At 43.7% G+C, this 19,485-nt stretch overlaps 1 long non-coding RNA gene across 2 annotated transcripts in view; it reads left to right on the forward strand.

Moving 5' to 3' along the window:
* LOC128052679 (uncharacterized) overlaps positions 1–19,485 on the forward strand; it is a 28,333-nt gene that overhangs the window by 5,958 nt on the left and 2,890 nt on the right. The window lies entirely within an intron of this gene.

Genomic DNA, 19,485 nt, shown 5'->3' on the forward strand with positions numbered 1-19,485 from the left:
CTTAGCAGTGAGACAGTAGGAGCTTTCCCCACTAAGATCAGGAGCAAGGCAACTCGTTTCCAACATCGTACTGAAGTCCTGAAAGTGAAAGTGATAGTCGCTCAGTTGTGTCCGACTCCACAACTCCTTGGACTGTAGCCCACCAGGCTCCTCTGTCCATGGGATTCTCCAGGCAAGAACACTGGAGTGGGTTGCCATGCCCTTCTCCAGGCGATCTTCCCGACCCAGGCGTCAGACGCAGGTCTCCCTCATTGCAGGCAGATTCTTTACCACTTGAGCCACCTAGGAAGCTCCCAGCTAATGAAAAAGAGGAAGTAAAAAGTTTACAGATTTGGAAGGGAGAAAATAAAATTGTCTTTGCAGAAGACATGATTGTCTGTGTAGAAAGTATATACTCTTACAACATTACATAAGGAAGCAAAAGAAACGAGGAAGTTAAAGGGCCCAGAACAAATAGTTTCACATTTAATAATGGTGTTTTCTTATGTAGTCAACAATTAATATGTGAACATAAGGTTATTGAATGATCCCAGCTTCTCATTTGTGGCTAGCTGAGCATAAAATATCTTCTCACTAATCTTGAAATCTTTTTGCTTGGACTTTAAAGCATAATGGCTTGGGACTTACCTGGTGGTCCAGTGGCTAAGAGTCCATGCTCCCAATGCAAGGGGCCTAGGTCCAATCCCTGCTCAGGGAACTGGATCCCACATGCTACAACTAGGACTTGGCACAACCAAAGAAAATAAATATTTAAAAATAATAATAATGGTTTGAAGTTACTGGATACATCATTGGAAATTTTATGGGTGCTATATGTACACTGCATCTTTATTCTAAAAAACCTTTATTTAAGGAAGTTAGCAATAATCATTTCCATATCAGCCATTAAGGAATGCAAGCACAGTAATGTAGGATTTGATTATTGTGCCTATGCTGCCTATCTTTCTGCAGTACAGTATTCCCACAGGACACGACAAGTATTCACTAATGTTGCCTTTTTCTTGCATACTGATTAATCTCCATTTATAGAATAGGCACAAATGAGTGACATTTTAGCTACTGAAAAATACTAGCGGCTGCTGCTGCTGCTGCTAAGTTGCTTCATTCGTGTCCGACTCTGTGCGACCCCATAGACGGCAGCCCACCAGGCTCCCCCGTCCCTGGGAGTCTCAAGGCAAGAACACTGGAGTGGGTTGCCATTTCCTTCTCCAATGCATGAAAGTGAAAAGTGAAAGTGAAGTCGCTCAGTCGTGTCTGACTCTGCTGCTGCTGCTAAGTCGCTTCAGTCGTGTCCGACTCTGTACGACCCCAGAGACAGCAACCTACCAGGCTCCCTCGTCCCTGGGATTCTCCAGGCAAGAACACTGAAGTGGGTTGCCATTTCCTTTTCCAATGCGTGAAAGTGAAGTCGCTCAGTCGTGTCTGACTCTACCATGTCTTAAATGCTTACTGTATGCCAGGAATGATAGTATCTCCTTTAATCCTCATGAACACCTTGCCTGGTAGTTTTCAACCCCATCCTAAATTGAGGAAGCTGAGATGGAAAATAATTTGGTCAGAGTTGCTTTGGGAGACAGCATAGAGGAGTCGTGAAGACCATGGGCGCTGTCGCCCCCCTGCCTGGGTTAGAATCCTCATCCCACCATCTCATAGCTCTCTGACCTTGGGCAAGTTATTTAACACCCTTAAGCTTCATTTTCCTCATCTTCAAAATGGAAGAGTAAGTGAGATAACCCATGTAAAGTGCTCAGCACAATGCCTGGCACATAGTAAGCAACTTCGCATGTGTTAGTGGTTGCTAAAAGTAATTGTATATTATATAGACTTTATATACTAATTTTTATTATTACAATAAGCAAGCGACACCACAGATTTAAACTTAGGTCACTCTGACGCTAAAGCTCCCCCATTTCCCTCTAATCAGCACCATCTCTGTAAGTTTTTAGTCACTGTTGAAGACAGAACCGATTCTCTTTAAATTGCTTAGACTCTGTGAAAGAAGATGTGCCAGTCTATCAGTTAGGATAGAGTAGATTCTGTTGCATTAACGAGGATTGGAAAAGACCTTGATGCTGGGAAAGACTGAAGGCAAGGGGAGAAGGGGATGACAGAGGACGAGATGGTTGGGTGGCACCACTGACTCAGTTTTGAGCAAGCTCTGCGAGGTAGACAGGGAAGGACAGGGGAGCCTGGCATGCTGCAGGCTGTGGGGTCTCAGAGTCAGACATGACTGAGGAACTGAACAACAGCAGCAATGAACAGCTTTCATATTTCCATGATTTTTCACAAAAGTCTTTATTTCTTACTCCTGGGATGACAGAGGCTTTTTCATCACGGTCAGCCAGGGATCTCAGCTGATGGAAGCTCCACCTTGACGTGTGCTTCCACCATCACAAGGGAAGGGAAAGGGGGTGCAGTGACTTGTGCACTGTCTCTTGAAGCTTCTGCTGAAAGGCACACGTGCACTGCTGTCTAGGTTTCTGGACAGAAGCCAGTAGCTTAGCTGGGTCCAACTTCAGACAAGCAGGGAAAAGTGTGGTTCTCTGAGCTTAGGAAAGAGAGAATTAAGTAGACATCAGTGAGCAGCATTAAATGACTACTGATACCAATAATTTGAATTTTTTTTAGTTTCCTAAGTGGATATTTATATTTTCATTTTCTAAATCTGCCCCCACCCTTTCTTATGTAATAGGTCTTCCTTGACTTGTGATGGAGTTATGTCCCAATGAACCTAAGTTGAAATCATAAGTTGAAAATATTACAAGTCAAAAATGCATTTGGTGCACCTAACCCACAGAACGTCATAGCATAGCCTAGCCTACCTTAAGCGTGCCCGGAACACTTACATCAGCCTACTGCTGGGCTAAGTCATGTCACGCAAAGCCCGTTTTATAACAAAGTGTTGGCTCTCTCGCGCAGTTTATTGACTTCTGTATTGGCAGTGAAAACAGGACAGTTGTGTGGGTACAGAATGGTGGTAAGTGTATCTGTTGTTTCCCCCTGTGACTGTGCGGCTTACTAGGAACTGTGGCTGCCCAGCATCAGAGAGAATGCCATTGCTAGCCTAGTTCAGTTCAGTTGTGATTGTGTGGCTTACTAGGAACTGTGGCTGCCCAGCATCAAGAGAGAATGCCATTGCTAGCCTAGGAAAAGGTCAAAATTCACAATTCAAAGTACAGTTTCTTCTGAAGGCATATCCCTTTCACACCATTTTAAAGTCAAAGTCCTAAGTCGAACCATTGTAAGTCAGGGATCATTTGTATAAGTTCTTCAGGAAAAAAGCCTAAATATGGTTTCAGAGAAACACTTATCTTTCAGAGAGATTATATCAGAATTGTCTGGAGACTTTTTCAAGATCATGTGCCCAGACCCCACCCAAGAAATGGAAATTTCTTAAGGTCAAGCTCTACATGTGTATCTTTTGTAAAAGCTCCCCAGATGGTTCTAGTTTTCTCTCTGTTGTGACTATGCAATTGTAAACTCATACTTGTTTTCAAGGATTACGCGTAAGACAGATGGGAAGAAACAGCTGAAAGGGTCAGAAAGAGGAAGGTATCTCTGCAGAAATTACAACCTGGGTGTAGCAGAGTTCCTGGCTCAAGCTGAAGCCTTGCTTACCTCACAAGTCAGTGTATCTGACTTGTGGCATGCCTAGGTGACTTCACGGTTCCATGTATAAAAGGGATCACCAATCGTCATGAGAAAAACCTCATTTTAAGTTTAGTAGTGGCTGTGCATCACAGGAGCAGCCAAGAGGAGCTACCCCATGTCCAAGGTCAGGGCGGCAGCCGAGAGAAGCTACCTAACGTCCAAGGCCAGGGGCGATAGGCAAGAGGAGCTACCCCACGTCCAAGGTCAGGGGTGGTGGCTGAGAGGACCTATCCCACGTCCAAGGTATGGGCAGTGGCCAAGGGGAGCTACCCCATGTCCAAGGTCAGCAGTGACAGCTAAGAGGAGCTACCCCACATCCAAGATAAGGAGCAGCGGCTGCACTTCACTGGAGCAGCCGTGAAGGGATACCCCAAGTCCAAGGTAAGAGAAACCCAAGTAAGACAGTAGGCGCTGAAAGAGGGCATCAGAGGGCAGATAGACTGAAACCACATTCACAGAAAACTAGCCAATCTAATCACACTAGGACCACAGCCTTGTCTAACTAAATGAAACTAAGCCATGCCATGTGGGGCCACCCAAGACGGATGGGTCATGGTGGAGAGGTCTGACAGAATGTGGTCCACTGGAGAAGGAAATGGCAAACCACTTCAGTATTCTTGCCTTGAGAACCCCATGAACAGTAGGAAAAGGCCAAGAGACAGGACACTGAAAGAGGAGCTCCCCAGGTCGGTAGGGGCCCAAGATGCTGCTGGAGGTCAGTGGAGAAATAACTCCAGAAAGAGTGAAGGGCTGGCGCCAAAGCAAAAACAATACCCAGTTGTGGATGGGACTGGTGATAGAAGCAAGGTCCGATGCTGTAAAGAGCAAACTGAAAGTGATCAAACAGAAGATGGCAAGAGTGAACGTCTACATTATAGGCAGCGAACTAAGATGGACTGGAATGGGTGAATTTAACTCAGACGACCATTATATCTACTACTGCAGGCAGAAATCCCTTAGAAGAAATGGAGTAGCCATCATAGTCAACAAGAATCCAAAATGCAGTACTTGTATGCAATCTCAAAAATGACAGAATGATCTCTGTTCGTTTCCAAGGCAAACCATTCAATATCACGGTAATCCAAGTCTATGCCCCGACCAGTAACGCTGAAGAAGCTGAAGTTGAATGGTTCTATGAAGACCAACAAGACCTTCTAGAACTAACACCCAAAAAGACGTCCTTTTCATTATAGGGGACTGGAATGCAAAAGTAGAAAGTCAAGAAACACCTGGAGTAATGGGCAAATCTGGCCTTGGAGTACAGAATAAAGCAGGGCAAAGGCTAATAGAGTTTTGCCAAGAGACCGCACTGGTCATAGCAAACATCCTCTTCCAACAACACAAGAGAAGACTCTACACATGGACATCACCAGACGGTCAACACCGAAATCAGATTGATGATATTCTTTGCAGCCAAAGATGGAGAAGCTCTATACAGTCAGCAAAAACAAGACCGGGAGCTGACTGTGGCTCAGATCAAGAACTCCTTATTGCCAAATTCAGACTGAAATTGAAGAAAGTGGGAAAAACCACTAGACCATTCAGATATGACCTAAATCAAATCCCTTATGATTATACAGTGGAAGTGAGAAATAGATTTAAGGGACTAGATCTGATAGACAGAGTGCCTGATGAACTATGGACAGAGGTTCTTGACATTGTACAGGAGACAGGGATCGAGACCATCCCCAAGCAAAAGAAATGCTAAAAAGCAAAATAGCTGTCTGAGGAGGCCTTACAAATACCTGTGAAAACAAGAGAAGTGGAAAGCAAAGGAGAAAAGGAAAGACACAAGCATCTGAATGCAGAGTTCCAAAGAATAGCAAGGAGAGATAAGAAAGCCTTCCTCAGGGATCAATGCAAAGAAATAGACGAAAACAACAGAATGGGAAAGACTAGAGATCTCTTCAAGAAAATTGGAGATACCAAGGGAACATTTCATGCAAAGATGGGCTCAATAAAGGACAGAAATGGTCTGGACCTAACAGAAGCAGAAGATATTAAGAAACGGTGGCAAGAATACACAGAAGAACTATACGAAAAAGATCTTCACAACCCAGATAATCATGGTGGTGTGATCACTCACCTAGAGCCAGACCTCCTGGAATGCAAAGTCAAGTGGGCCTTAGGAAGCATCACTACGAACAAAGCTAGTGGAGATGATGGAATTCCAGTTGAGCTCTTTCAAATCCTGAAAGATGATGCTGTGAAAGTGCTGCACTCAATATGCCAGCCAATTTGGAAAACTCAGCAGTGGTCACTGGACTGGAAAAGGTCTGTTTTCATTCCAATCCCAAAGAAAGGCAATGCCAAAGAATGCTCAAACTACTGCACAATTGCACTCATCTCACATGCTAGTAAAGTAATGCTCAAAATTCTCCAAGCCAGGCTTCAGCAATATGTGAACCATAAACTTCCAGATGTTCAAGCTGGTTTTAGAAAAGGCAGAGGAACCAGAGATCAAATTACCAACATCTGATGGGTCATCAAAAAAGCAAGAGAGTTCCAGAAAAACATCTATTTCTGCTTTATTGACTATGCCAAAGCCTTTGACTGTGTGGATCACAATAAACTGTGGAAAATTTGGAAAGAGATGGGAATACCAGACAATCTGACCGGCCTCTTGAGAAATCTGAATGCAGATCAGGAAGCAACAGTCAGAACCGGACATGGAACAACAGACTGGTTCGAAATAGGAAAAGGAGGATGTCAAGGCTGTATATTGTCACCCTGCTTCTTTAACTTATATGCAGAGTACATCATGAGAAACGCTGGGCTGGAAGAAGCACAAGCTGGAATCAGGATTGCCTGGAGAAATATCAATAACCTCAGATATGCAGATGACACTCCTTATGGCAGAAGGTGAAGAAGAACTAAAGAGCCTCTTGATAAAAGTGAAAGAGGAGAGTGAAAAAATTGGCTTAAAGCTGAACACTCAGAAAACTAAGATCATGGCATCCGGTCCCATCACTTCATGGCAAATAGATGGAGGAACAGCACAAACAGTGTCAGACTTTATCTTTTTTGTGCTCCAAACTCACTGAATATGGTGACTGCAGCCATGAAATTAAAAGATGCTTATCCTTGGAAGGAATGTTATGACCATCCTAGATAGCATACTCAAAAGCAGAGACATTATTTTGCCAACAAAGGTCCATCTAGTCAAGGCTATGGTTTTTCCAGTGGTCATGTATGGATGTGAGAGTTGGACTGTGAAGAAAGCTGAGCACCGAAGAATTGATGCTTTTGAACTGTGGTGTTGGAGAAGACTCTTGAGAGTCCCCTGGACTGCAAGGAGATCCAACCAGTCCATTCTGAAGGAGATCAGTCCTGGGTGTTCACTGAGGGCAGGAGGAGAAGGGGACGACAGAGGATGAGATGGTTTGATAGCATCATGGACTCAATGGACATGAGTTCGGGTGCACTCCGGGAGTTGGTGATGGACTGGAAGCCCGACGTGCTGCACTTCATGGAGTCACAGAGTTGTACACGACTAAGTGACTGAACTGAACTAAACTAAGTTTAGAGGCTTCTCCCTGCCCCAACTTTTTATTGAAGAAACATTTAATCATAGAGAAGATGAAAAGTATTTCAGTTCAGTTGAATACAGTCGCTCAGTTGTGTCTGACTTCACGACCCCATGGACGCCAGCACACCAGGCTTCCCTTTCCATCACCAACTCCCGCAGCCTACTCAAACTCATGTCCATTGAGTCGGTGATGCCATCCAACATTCGCATCCTCTGTTCTCCCCTTTTACTCTCGCCTTCAATCTTTCCCAGCATCAGGGTCTTTTCAAATGAGTCAGTTCTTTGCATCAGGTGGCCCAGGTATTGTAGTTTCAGCGTCAACCTCAGTCCTTCCAATGAACACCCAGGACTGATCTCCTTTAGGATGGACTGCTTGGATCTCCTTGCATTCCAAGGGACACTTCAAGAGTCTTCTGCAACACCACACTTCAAAAGCATCAATTCTTCGGTGCTCAGCTTTCTTCATAGTCCAACTCTCACATCCCATACATGACCACTGGAAAAACCATAGACTAGACGGACCTTTGTTGGCAAAGTAGTGTCTCTGCTTTTTAATATGATGTTTAGGTTGGTCACAGCTTTTCTTCCAAGGAGCAAGCATCTTTTGATTTCATGGCTGCAGTTACCATCAGTAGTGGAGCCCCCCACCGCCCTGCAAAATAAAGTCTGTCACTGTTTCCATTGTTTCACAATCTATTTGCCATGAAGTGATGGGACCAGATGCTATGATCTTAGCTTTATGAATGTTGAGTTTTAAGCCAACTTTTTCACTTTCATCAAGAGGCTCTTTACTTCTTCTTCACTTTCTGCCATAAGTGTGGTGTCATCTGCATATCTGAGGTTATTGATATTTCTCCCGGCAGTCTTGATTCCAGCTTGTGCTTCATCCAGCCTGGCATTTCACGTGATGTACTCTGCATATAGTTAAATAAGCATGGTGACAATATACAGCCTTGGTCATACTCCATTCCCAATTTGGAACCAGTCTGCTGTTCCCTGTCCAGTTCTAACCATTGCTTTCATTGTTATTCTTTACACACACTGCTCAGACTATCTTTTTCTAATGTAAAAGTTACCATGTTTTCATAGAGTGGCAATGCAGTGATTAGTAAAAGTGTTTGGTCGTGTCAGTGATTTATTTTCCCCCTTCAGTGAAATTACTCAGTTTTGTACTCAGTTAGCAGTCATTGAATCATTCTTAGCTCTATGTCAGATATTTTATTCAGGTGATGAAATCATCAAAAGCCTTTTTTTGAGACCTTCTAGGCCTTCCAAAGGGGTAGCAAGTTAATTGCCCCTCAGCAGTACTAACGGGCGCATTGGGCGTGCACCAGATTGTGACTGCAAGGGAAGTGAGCAGCACCGGGCTGGCATCTAGTGGACTTCATGTTCAGAAGAAGCCTCCTCTCAGGATCCGCCATGGAGTCCCTAATTTAGAAGCAGGTGAACCGCAGCACTAACCAGAGAGCAAGTGAAGTACAGAAATAGGAACAGAAGATGTTTCCTAAGTCTCGAGGTGATCTTAGGCAAGTTGTTGCTTTGTCTTCGGCATCCTTTCGCTTCTCGTATCTGCCCCTCTTGTGCTTCGTGGTGCTTGGTGCTCATTACCACGATGCTCCAGTCCATCTGGGCTTGTCTTCTTCTGTCAAAACTTTCTTTGATCCAGAATTATCTACATTCATCTTTTGGAGAGTCTCTGATATTAGAAAAAAAAGTAACTCCATTGTATTGATTTGCCCTAATGAATGCACGGGCTTCCCTGGTGGCTCAGATGGTACGGAATCTGCCTGCAGTGCAGGGGCCTACGGTTCGATCCCTGCGTTGGGAAGATCCTTTGGAGAAGGGAATGGCTACCCACTCCAGTATTTTTGCCAGGAGAACTCCATGGACAGAAGAACCAGGTGGGCTACAGTTCATGGGATCACAGTCAGACACGACTGAGCGACTCTGAGAGAAAGAGAGAATGAATATATGGATTATTAGTAGCCAACCTCTTTATGTGTTCGGATATAATTGATACTTTAAAGAGGAATGCCTATTCAAATGAACTTAAATTTGAAAGGATTTCTTTCATTATTAGAACGTAAAAAAAAATTCAGGCTGTTTTAGGAGGGCACATTTAGGGGGTAGAGGTGAAAGCAGTTTGGTTATCTTTTGGAGCCCAGTTCTGTGGGTACTTAGAAGCCTAAGCTGTTAGGCCTTTTCAGGTTTACTTCCCTGTGTGAAGAGCCTGTTATTTCTTGAGCTCTCAGTTCTTTCAGAGTTTCTTTTGACGATGGTAGTAGGGATGTTGACTTTATTGTAGGAGTTGTTTGAAAGGTCTTACTTGTATCTTGGTTACTAGGTTACTAGGTATCTTTGTTATTAGATCTCTGCCTCCAGAGACTTAGTGGAGGAGGGAAAACAGATGAAGAAAAATATGTAATAAGTACTATAATAAAGTTTCTTTGAGGAATTGACGTTCAGCAAATATTAACTAGGTGCCTGCTGTGTGCCCAGCACAGCCTAGGTGCTGGGGATATGGTGATAAATAGGACAGGCTTCGTCCCTGCCTCCATGGAGCTTACTGTCTAGTGGTTCCAGACACGGGCTGCAGGCAACATGTTGTCAGGGAAGTGTTTACTACATAGAGGTCAGGCAAAACACAGACTTGCTTTCATATTCTATCATGGTAGAGTGGCATTTCATATGAAATGGAAAAGTAGCTGATCAAGTTATCTTGTATGATTATATGGGAATATGTACTCACTGAGCAGGAAGTTCTGGGGAATCAGATAGCTGTTGCCATAGGTCAGTTTAAAGGGGAACAGGCATGATTGAACCATGATGGCTGCCTTTAATGGCATGGGGTAATTTAAAGCAAGCAGGTGACACATTCAGATTGCAGAAGTATTGCTTTAATGGAGTACAACTGAGAGCCTTTATGGGATAGTGTTGTAAAAAAAAATCTCTTATAGCTTATAGTCATAGGGCTGAGATAACTGAAAGCCATATTCAGAGATTGATTCTGTGATTTGGTAAATTATGTTAGTACATGAATTCACATACTTTGCAAGCATTTTATATGAATGTCAGGTTAAGCTAGATTAGTGAATAGTGGGGTCTTAACAAATGGAATAGCAGCATATGAAAACATCAAGGCTTAGAGAACCCCAAACTCCTAGATTTATCCAAATTAGATAAATAGATATCTCTGTTGTGGCACTGTTAACATTTTGGAATGGATTATTGTGTTGTGGGGGCTGCCCTGGGCATTGTGAGATGTTTAGCAGCATCCCTGCCTCCAGCTCCATCCCTGGCCAGTAGCACCCCATCCCTGAGACACAGCAATCAAAAATGTCTCCAGATATTGCCAAATGCCCACCCCCACCCCAGGTGAGGCAAGGGAGGAAATTGCCTCTGGTTTGAGAAGCATTGGATAAATGTTACCTGTTGTGTAAACCTCGCTTGATGAAACCATGACTCAGAGAGAAAACCGAGAAGTCTCATGCTCCATCTCCCATCATCATTTATCAGTAATTCACACTTAACACTTTGTTAAAATCATATTAAACACTTTATAAAAGTAAAACAAATTGCAGTTCTAGAGTAAGAATCCATTTGTCAGGGTAAAATGCATAGCTCACTTCACACTTGTTCCATCTGAACATAAATACACACAAGGAATTAGTAATAGGAATTCTTTAATATTACAAAGCGTTTCTCAGCTGCCGCGCATCCTGGCGTTGAGTAGTATGCTAATTAGTGAAAAAATGGACATGCAACACTCTGAGACTTTAATATACAAGTATCTACTTCATCCATGCTCAGAGAGGATTTGTCCAACTGTTTGATTTGCATTTTCTCTTACCAAAGTGCTTGTGCTGTTCCTGTTCCTTCCATAGCAAAGTCTGTCTGATAGCAGAAGCACAGCCCACATGCCTACACAGGCCTCAGGGACAGTCGCCTTTTATTTAGAGGGGAACGGAGGACAAGAACAAGAGATGCAGAAGAACATCTCCCTGGAGCCCAAATTAAGTTAGTGTCACACCGGGGACCTGTTTGAGGTGACAGATTGCCCTGTGCCAGCACTGGGTGCTGGGCCCTGACTGATACCGATATCCATGTGTTCTTTTATGAATTTATTCTCTCTCTCTCATACGTAGGGGGCTCTCTTAACAAGTGGGGCCCAGGTGACCAGTTCGAAGGCTGGTGTAACGTCTTACCATTCAGTGTGTACTGCTTAGGTCACGCCCTTTGTTCGCAGTAGGGCACCTACTCCACAGCTATTCAGTCATTCTGCGCTTACCAGTTTAGTCTTTGCAGAAAGCGTTCATGCCACGAGGGAGCAGAACCAGGGCTCTCGCTCCTCTTTTTATATTTTGAACCTTTTCTATTTGTAAATACTTTTGTTTCTTTAATAACTGTATGGATTTATCTTGGCTGTGCTGGGTCTTCGTTGCTCCGCAGGCTTGTTTCTGGTTGCGGGGGGTGGGGGCTGCTCTCCAGTTGTGGTGGGTGGGTTCTCACTGCGGTGGCTTTTCTTGTGTGGAGCACGGACTCCAGGCAGCACGGGCCTCAGCAGTTGCGGCTCCCAGGATCTGGAACACAGGCTCAGGAGCTGTGGTGCTGAGTTACTCCTCGGCACATCCTGGACCAGGGATCGAACCTGTGTCTCCTGCGTTGGCAAGCAGGTTCTTTACCACTGAGCCATCGGGGAAGCCATTGAAATTACAAAACAAACTTGCAAAGACAGTACAGATTTCCTGTGCGCTCTTCCCTAGGCTCCCCTGAAAGGTAACGTCTTCCATAATCGAGCTGCATTTACCAGAACTAAGACATCAACATGAGTACAATACTGTTAACAAAACCACAAACTTTATTTGGCTTTCCCCAGTTTATTTTTGCTGATGCCCTTTCTCTGTTTCAGAAAGTTACAGTGCATTCAATCATCATGATCCTTTAGTCTCCAAGCTGTGATAGTTTTTTCTTGGCCTTTCCTTGTCTTTAGTGCCCTTGGCAGTTTTGACGAGTTCAGTTCAGTTGCTCAGTCATATCCAACTATTTGCGACCCTATGGACTGCAGCATGCCAGGCCTCCCTGTCCATCACCAAATTCCGGAGTTTACCCACTCATGTCCCTTGAGTCAGTGATGCTATCCAACCATCTCATTCTCTGCCGTCCCCTTCTCCTCCTGCCCTCAATCTTTCCCAGCATCAGGGTCTTTTCAAATGAGTCAGCTCTTCGCATCAGGTGGCCAAAGTATTGGATTTTCAGCTTCAACCTCAGTCCTTCCAATGAACACCCAGGACTGATCTCCTTTAGGATGGACTGCTTGGATCTCCTTGAAGTCCAAGGGACCCTCAAGAGTCTTCTCCAACACCACAGTTCAAAAGCATCAATTCTTTGGTGCTCAGCTTTCTTTATATTCCAACTCTCACATCCATACATGACCATTGGAAAAACCATAGCCTTGACTAGACGGACCTTTGTTGGCAAAGTAATGTCTCTGCTTTTTAACATGCTATCTGGGTTGGTCATAACTTTCCTTCCAAGGAGCAAGCGTCTTTTAATTTCATGGCTGCAATCACCATCTGCAGTGATTTTAGGGCCCCCCAAAATAAAGTCAATCACTGTTTCCACTGCTCCCCCATCTATTTACCATGAAGTGATGGGACTGGATGCCATGATCTTAGTTTTCTGAGTGTTCAGCTTTAAGCCAATTTTTTCTCTCTCCTCTTTCACCAAGAGGCTCTATAGTTCTTCACTTTCTGCCATAAGGGTGGTGTCATCTGCATATCTGAGGTTATTGATATTTCTCCCAGAAATCTTGATTCCAGCTTGTGCTTATTCCAGCCCAGTGTTTCTCATCATGTACTCTGCATAGAAGTTAAATAAGCAGGGTGACAATATACAGCCTTGACGTACTCCTTTTCCTATTTGGAACCAGTCTGTTCCATATCCAGTTCTAACTGTTGCTTCCTGATCTGCATACAGGTTTCTCAAGAGGCATGTCAGGTGGTCTGGTATTTCCATCTCTTTCAGAATTTTCCACAGTTTACTGTGATCCACACAGTCAAAGGCTTTGGCACAGTCAATAAAGCAGAAATAGATGTTTTTCTGGAACTCTCTTGCTTTTTCCATGATCCATCAGATGTTGGTAATTTGATCTCTGGTTCCTCTGCCTTTTCTAAAACCAGCTTGAACATCTGGAAGTTCACAGTTCACGTACAGTTGAAGCCTAGAGAGAATTTTGAGCATTACTTTACTAGTGTGTGAGATGAGTGCAATTGTGCAGTAGTTTGAGCATTCTTTGGCATTGCCTTTTTTGGGGATTAGAATGAAAACAGACCTTTTCCAGTCCTGTGGCCACTGCTGAGTTTTCCAAATTTGCTGGCATGTTGACTGCAACATTTTCACAGCATCATCTTTTAGGATTTGAAATAACTCAACTGGAATTCCATCACCTCCACTAGCATTGTTGGTACTGATGCTTCCTAAGGCCCACTTGACTTTGCATTCCAGGATGTCTGGCTCTAGATGAGTGATCACACCATCGTGATTATCTGGGTCGTGAAGATCTTTTTTGTACAGTTCTTCTGTGTATTCTGTCACCGTTTCTTAATATCTTCTGCTTCTGTTAGGTCCAGACCATTTCTGTCCTTTATTGAGCCCATCTTTGCATGAAATGTTCCCTTGGTATCTCCAATTTTCTTGAAGAGATCTCTAGTCTTTCCCATTCTGTTGTTTTCGTCTATTTCTTTGCATTGATCCCTGAGGAAGGCTTTCTTAATCTCTCCTTGCTCTTCTTTGGAACTCTGCATTCAGATGCTTGTGTCTTTCCTTTTCTCCTTTGCTTTTGGCTTCTTTTCACAGCTATTTGTAAGGCCTCCGCAGACAGCCATTTTGCTTTTTAGCATTTCTTTTTCTTGAGGATGGTCTTGATCCCTGTCTCCTGTACAGTGTCACGAACCTCCGTCCATAGTTCATCAGGCACTCTATCAATCAGATCTAGTCCCTTAAATCTATTTCTCACTTCCACTGTATAATCATAAGGGATTTGATTTAGGTCATACCTGAATGGTCGAGCAGTTTTCCCTACTTTCTTCAATTTAAGTCTGAATTTGGCAATAAGGAGTTCTTGATCTGAGCCACAGTCAGCTCCTGGTCCTGTTCTTGCTGACTGTATAGAGCTTCTCCATCTTTGGCTGCAAAGAATATAATCAATCTGAATTTGGTGTTGACCATCTGTGATGTCTGTGTGTATAGAGTCTTCTCTTGTGTTGTTGGAAGAGGGTGTTTGCTATGACCAGTGGGTTCTCTTGGCAAAACTCTATTAGCCTTTGCCCTGCTTCATTCTGTACTTCAAGGCCAAATTTGCCTGTTACCCCAGGTGTTTCTTGACCTCCTACTTTTGCATTCCAGTCCCCTATAATGAAAAGGACATCTTGTTTGGGGTGTTAGTTCTAGAAGGTCTTGTAGGTCTTCATAGAACCGTTGAACTTCAGCTTCTTTAGCATTACTGGTCAGGGCATAGACTTGGGTTACTGTGATACTGAATGGTTTGCTTTGGAAACAAACAGAGATCATTCTGTTGTTTCTGAGATTGCATCCAAGTATTTTGGACTCTTGTTGACTGTGATGGCTACTCCGTTTCTTCTGAGGGATTCCTGCCTATAGTAGTAGATATAATGGTCATCTGAGTTAAATTCACCCATTCCAGTCCATTTTAGTTTGCTGATTCCTAGAATGTCGACGTTCACCTTTGCCATCTCCTGTTTGACCACTTCCAATTTGCCTTGATTCATGGACCTGACAGTCCAGGTTCCTATGAAATATTGCTCTTTACAGCATCGGACCTTGCTTCTATCACCAGTCACATCCACAACTGAGTGTTGTTGTTGCTTTGGCTCCATCCCTTCATTCTTTCTGGAGTTATTTCTCCACTGATCTCCAGTAGCATATTGGGCACCTACCGACCTGGGGAGTTCATCTTTCAGGGTCCTATCTCTTGGCCTTTTCATACTGTTCATGGGGTTCAAGGCAAGAATGCTGAACTGGTTTGCCATTCCCTTCAGTGGACGACATTCTATCACACCTCTCCACCATGACCCATCCGTCTTAGGTGGCCCCACACGGCTGGCTTAGTTTCATTGAGTTAGACAAGCTGTACTCCGTGTGATCAGATTGGCTCGTTTTCTGTGATTGTGGTTTCCATCTGTCTGCTTTCTGATGCTATCTCTCAGTGCCTACCATCTTACTTGGGTTTCTCTACCTTGGAGTTGAAGTATCTCTTCACAGCTGCTCCAGCAAAGTGCAGCCACTGCTCCTGACCTTGGATGTAGGGTATCTCCTCATGGCCACCGCTCCTGACCTTGGACGTGGGGTATCTCCTCGCAGCCACTGCTCCTGACCTTGAACGTGGGGTATCTCCTCATGGCCACCACTCCTGACCTTGGACGTGGGGTATCTCCTCGCAGCCACTGCTCCTGACCTTGGACGTAGGGTATCTCCTCTCAGCCACCGCTCCTGAACTTGGATGTAGGGTATCTCCTCATGGCCGCCACTCCTGAGCTTGGATGTAGGGTATTTCCTCTCAGCTGTTCCTGCGCTGCGCAGCTGCTGCCAGAATACTAGAGTGGATAGCCTATCCTTTCTCCAGGGGATCTTCCTGACCCAGGAGTTGAACTGGGGTCTCCTTCATTGCAGGCAGATTCTTTACCAACTGAGCTATCAGGGAAGCCGATTTTGAAGAGTACAGGTCAGGTTTTGTAAGCTGTTCTCTATTTATGTTTGCCTGGTGTTTGGATTTATCATGATCACATTGGGAGTATGGATTTGGGGGAGGAATGCCACAGAGATGAGCTGCCCTCTTTGCTGTATCATATCAGAAGAACGGACAGCATGACTTATGACTTACCCTTGGGGTGCTCACTTGGCTAGGGTGGTGTGTCTTGTTTCTCTAGTTACTTGTGTCTCTCCATACTGTGTAGTTTTTTAATATCTGTTTATTTGGCTGCACCAAGTCTTTGTTTGCAGCATGCAAACTCATAACTGGCATGTAGGGTCTAGTTCCCTGACCAGGGATTGAACCTGGGCCCCCTGCGTTGGGAGCCTGGAGTCTTAACCACTGGGCCACTGGTAAGTCCTTCTGTACCCTAGTCTTTCGAAGAAAGTTGCTAAGCCCAGACCACACTCTAGGGATAGGGAATGTACTTTAAAAAAAAACATTCTAGCAGTCCTTATCTAATATCCTTTCTTACCCCCACCTCCTACTGTCCATTCAGTTCCTGAGCCTTTGGGAGATTCTGTGATAGATGACAGTTTCATTCTTGGCCTTCCCTACTATATTCTAAGTCACTTTTCTGCATTCCAGCCTTAATGTTTTATTGTTATTGTATCCTCTTCTTTTCTCTCTGGATTTCTAGGATTATGAGTTTTTTTAAAATCCCTTTAAAGTAGTTTCAGTGAAGTTTCAGAGGAAGTGAAATTGAAAATTATTGTATTCAGTCTGGCATCTTTATCTGGAAGCCTCAGGGGAAACATTTTTTAATCATCAAAATTGACTTGTAATCTGCATTAAACATTGCGATCAGTCAAGAAACTCAGTTCCCAGCTAGAGAAGCAAGGGTTCTAGTGTTGGTTGGTATGCTTGGCCCTGATCATCAAGGGTAAATTATGGTTACTGTTAAAAGCTAGCAGAGTCTGGATACTTCCTCTTACGTGCCTAGTTAATCAGTTTAACAAAAAGTAAAGTAGGCTTAGATACCTCAGGAATCAAAATTTGGGTCAGTTGACCAGGCAGAGAACTTTAACTGACTGATGCTAGCCAAAGGCAACCAAAGCTTGAATTTATAGGGGAAGGAAGTGTGGATCGTGAGTTTTAAATCATTATAACTAGGCTCAAACACATCTTTATTAATCAATATAGTAACCATTGCAATCAACACATTTTTGCCAACAAGAAATAAGCTTGTTTATTCCTATAGCGTAATTTGCTGTATGATTCAGAGAGTTCAAACCAGGGTTCTGTAACAACCTAGAAGGGTGGGATGGGGAGGGAGGGAGGAGGGAGGATTAAGAGGGAGGGGACATAGAAATACTTATGGCTGATTCATGTTGATGTTTGGCAGAAACCAACACAATACTGTAAAGCCATTATCTTTCAATTAAAAATGAATTTTTAAAAAGGTAGATTATGGATCATTATAGGCGTTAATATAGTCATGGTGATTAAATATAAACTCCCTGGGTTGGGAAGATCTCCTGGGGAAGGAAATGGCAACCCACTCCAGTACTCTTGCCTGGAAAATCACATGGATGGAGGAACGTGGTAGGCTACAGTCCATGGGGTCGCAAAGAGTCAGACACAACTGACTGACTTTACTTTAACTTCATGATAAAAAAAAAAAAGTCTGTGTTGCAGGATTTGACAAACTCTTGGAAAACATATCCTGCCTCCTGCTAGTTACAGAAGTATTTTCCCTGGGAAAAGTCACTGATATGCTTGAAGAAGTGGTAGTCGGTTGGCGAGAGGCCTGGTGAATATGGCGGATGAGGCAGAACTTCGTAACCCAGTTCATCCAATTTTTGAAGCATTGGTCGTGTGGCGTGTGGTTGGGCATCGTCGTGGAGAAGAATTGAGCCCTTTCTGGTGGCCAGTGCCACTAGCTGCAGCCACTGGAGTTGACAGTGCATCTCATCCATTTGCTGAGCAGACGGTTTCCCGGGGGCTTAGAAAGCTGTAGTGGGTCACACTGGCAGACCCTGAAACAGTAACCAGGATCTTTTTTTGGTGCAAGTTTGGCTTCAGGAAGTGCTTCGGAACTTCTTCTTGGTTCAGCCACTGAGCTGGTCATCGCTGGTTGTCTTTTCACCACACATCCCATTCCAGTTGAGAAATGGTTCATTGTTGTGTAGAATAAGAGAAGATGATACTTCAAAATGACCATTTTTTGATTTGCAGCCAGCTCACGAGGCACCCACTTACCGAGCTTTCTCACCTTTCCAGTTTGCTTCAAATGAATGCCGAATGACTGGAATGGTTGACACTGAGTTCTTCGGAAACTTCTCATGTAATTGTAAGAGGATCCGCTTTGATGATGGCTTTCAGTTGGTCGTTGTTAACGTCCGATGGCTGGCCACTGTACTCCTCATCTTCAAGGCTCTCATCTCCTTTGCAAAATGTCTTGAACCACCACTGCACTGTATGTTCATTAGTAGTTCCTGGGCCTAATGTGTTGATATTGTGAGTTGTCTCTGCTGCTTTATGACCCATTTTGAAATCGAATAAGAAAATGACTGGAATTTGCTTTTTCTCTAATATCATTTCTATCTATAGTCTAAAATAAACAGCAAGTAATGTCTTCAGCAAAAAAAAAAAACATAAAGTGAGAAGTGAGCATTAAAATGATGTATAGCATAACCACATTTATTTAAGAATATATTCCAGTATCAAATGGCAAAATCCAGTGCAAAACTGCAATTGGTCTTGTACCAACCTAATGTTGGTCTGGCAAAGGGACAGCTTCTTGACTCTGGCTTCTTGGCCATTTCTATCAGTGGAGACCTGCTCTCTATGTATTTGCTCTCTTTCTCTCTCCCTCCCTTGTCTTGCATTTTTCCGCCTCTTCCTCTTCTTCATCTTTTTAAAAGATTTTAAAGAGCAGCTTTGAGATTATAATGAAATTGGGAGGAAGATACAGAGACTTCCCGTACATAGGCATACCTCATTTAGTTGTGCTTTGCTCTTTAGTGCTTGCAGAGACTGTGTCTTTTTACCAACAGAAGGTCTATGGCAGCCCTGCATCAAGCAAGCCTGTCAGTGCCATTTTCTCCCGACAGCATTTGTTCACCTCTTGTCCCCATGTCAGTTTCAGTAATTATTGCAATATTTCAAAGTTTTTCATTATTATTATATTTGCTATGGTGATCTGTGATCAGTGACCCTTGACGTTAATATTATAGTTGTTTGGGGGAGCCATGAACCACGCCCGTGTAAGATAATTGATAAATGTGTGTATTCTGACTACTCCACCAGCTGGCTGTTGCCCTGCCTCTCTCCCTCTCCTTGGGCCTCCCTATTCCTTGAGACACAGCAGTTTTGAAATTAGGCTAATTAATAACTTCACAGTGGTCTCTAAGTGCTCAAGTGAAAGGAAGAGCTGCATGTCTCTCACTTTAAATAAAAAACTAGACATGATTAAGCTTAGTGAGGAAGGCACATTGAAAGCCAAGATGGGCCAAAAGTTAGGCCTCTTGCACCAGTCAGCCAAGTTGTGAATGCAAAGGAAGGGTTCTTGAAGGAAATGAAAAGTGCTACTCCA

This window comes from Budorcas taxicolor, chromosome 8 (assembly GCF_023091745.1).
Source record: "Budorcas taxicolor isolate Tak-1 chromosome 8, Takin1.1, whole genome shotgun sequence".
NCBI classification, from domain to species: domain Eukaryota; kingdom Metazoa; phylum Chordata; class Mammalia; order Artiodactyla; family Bovidae; genus Budorcas; species Budorcas taxicolor.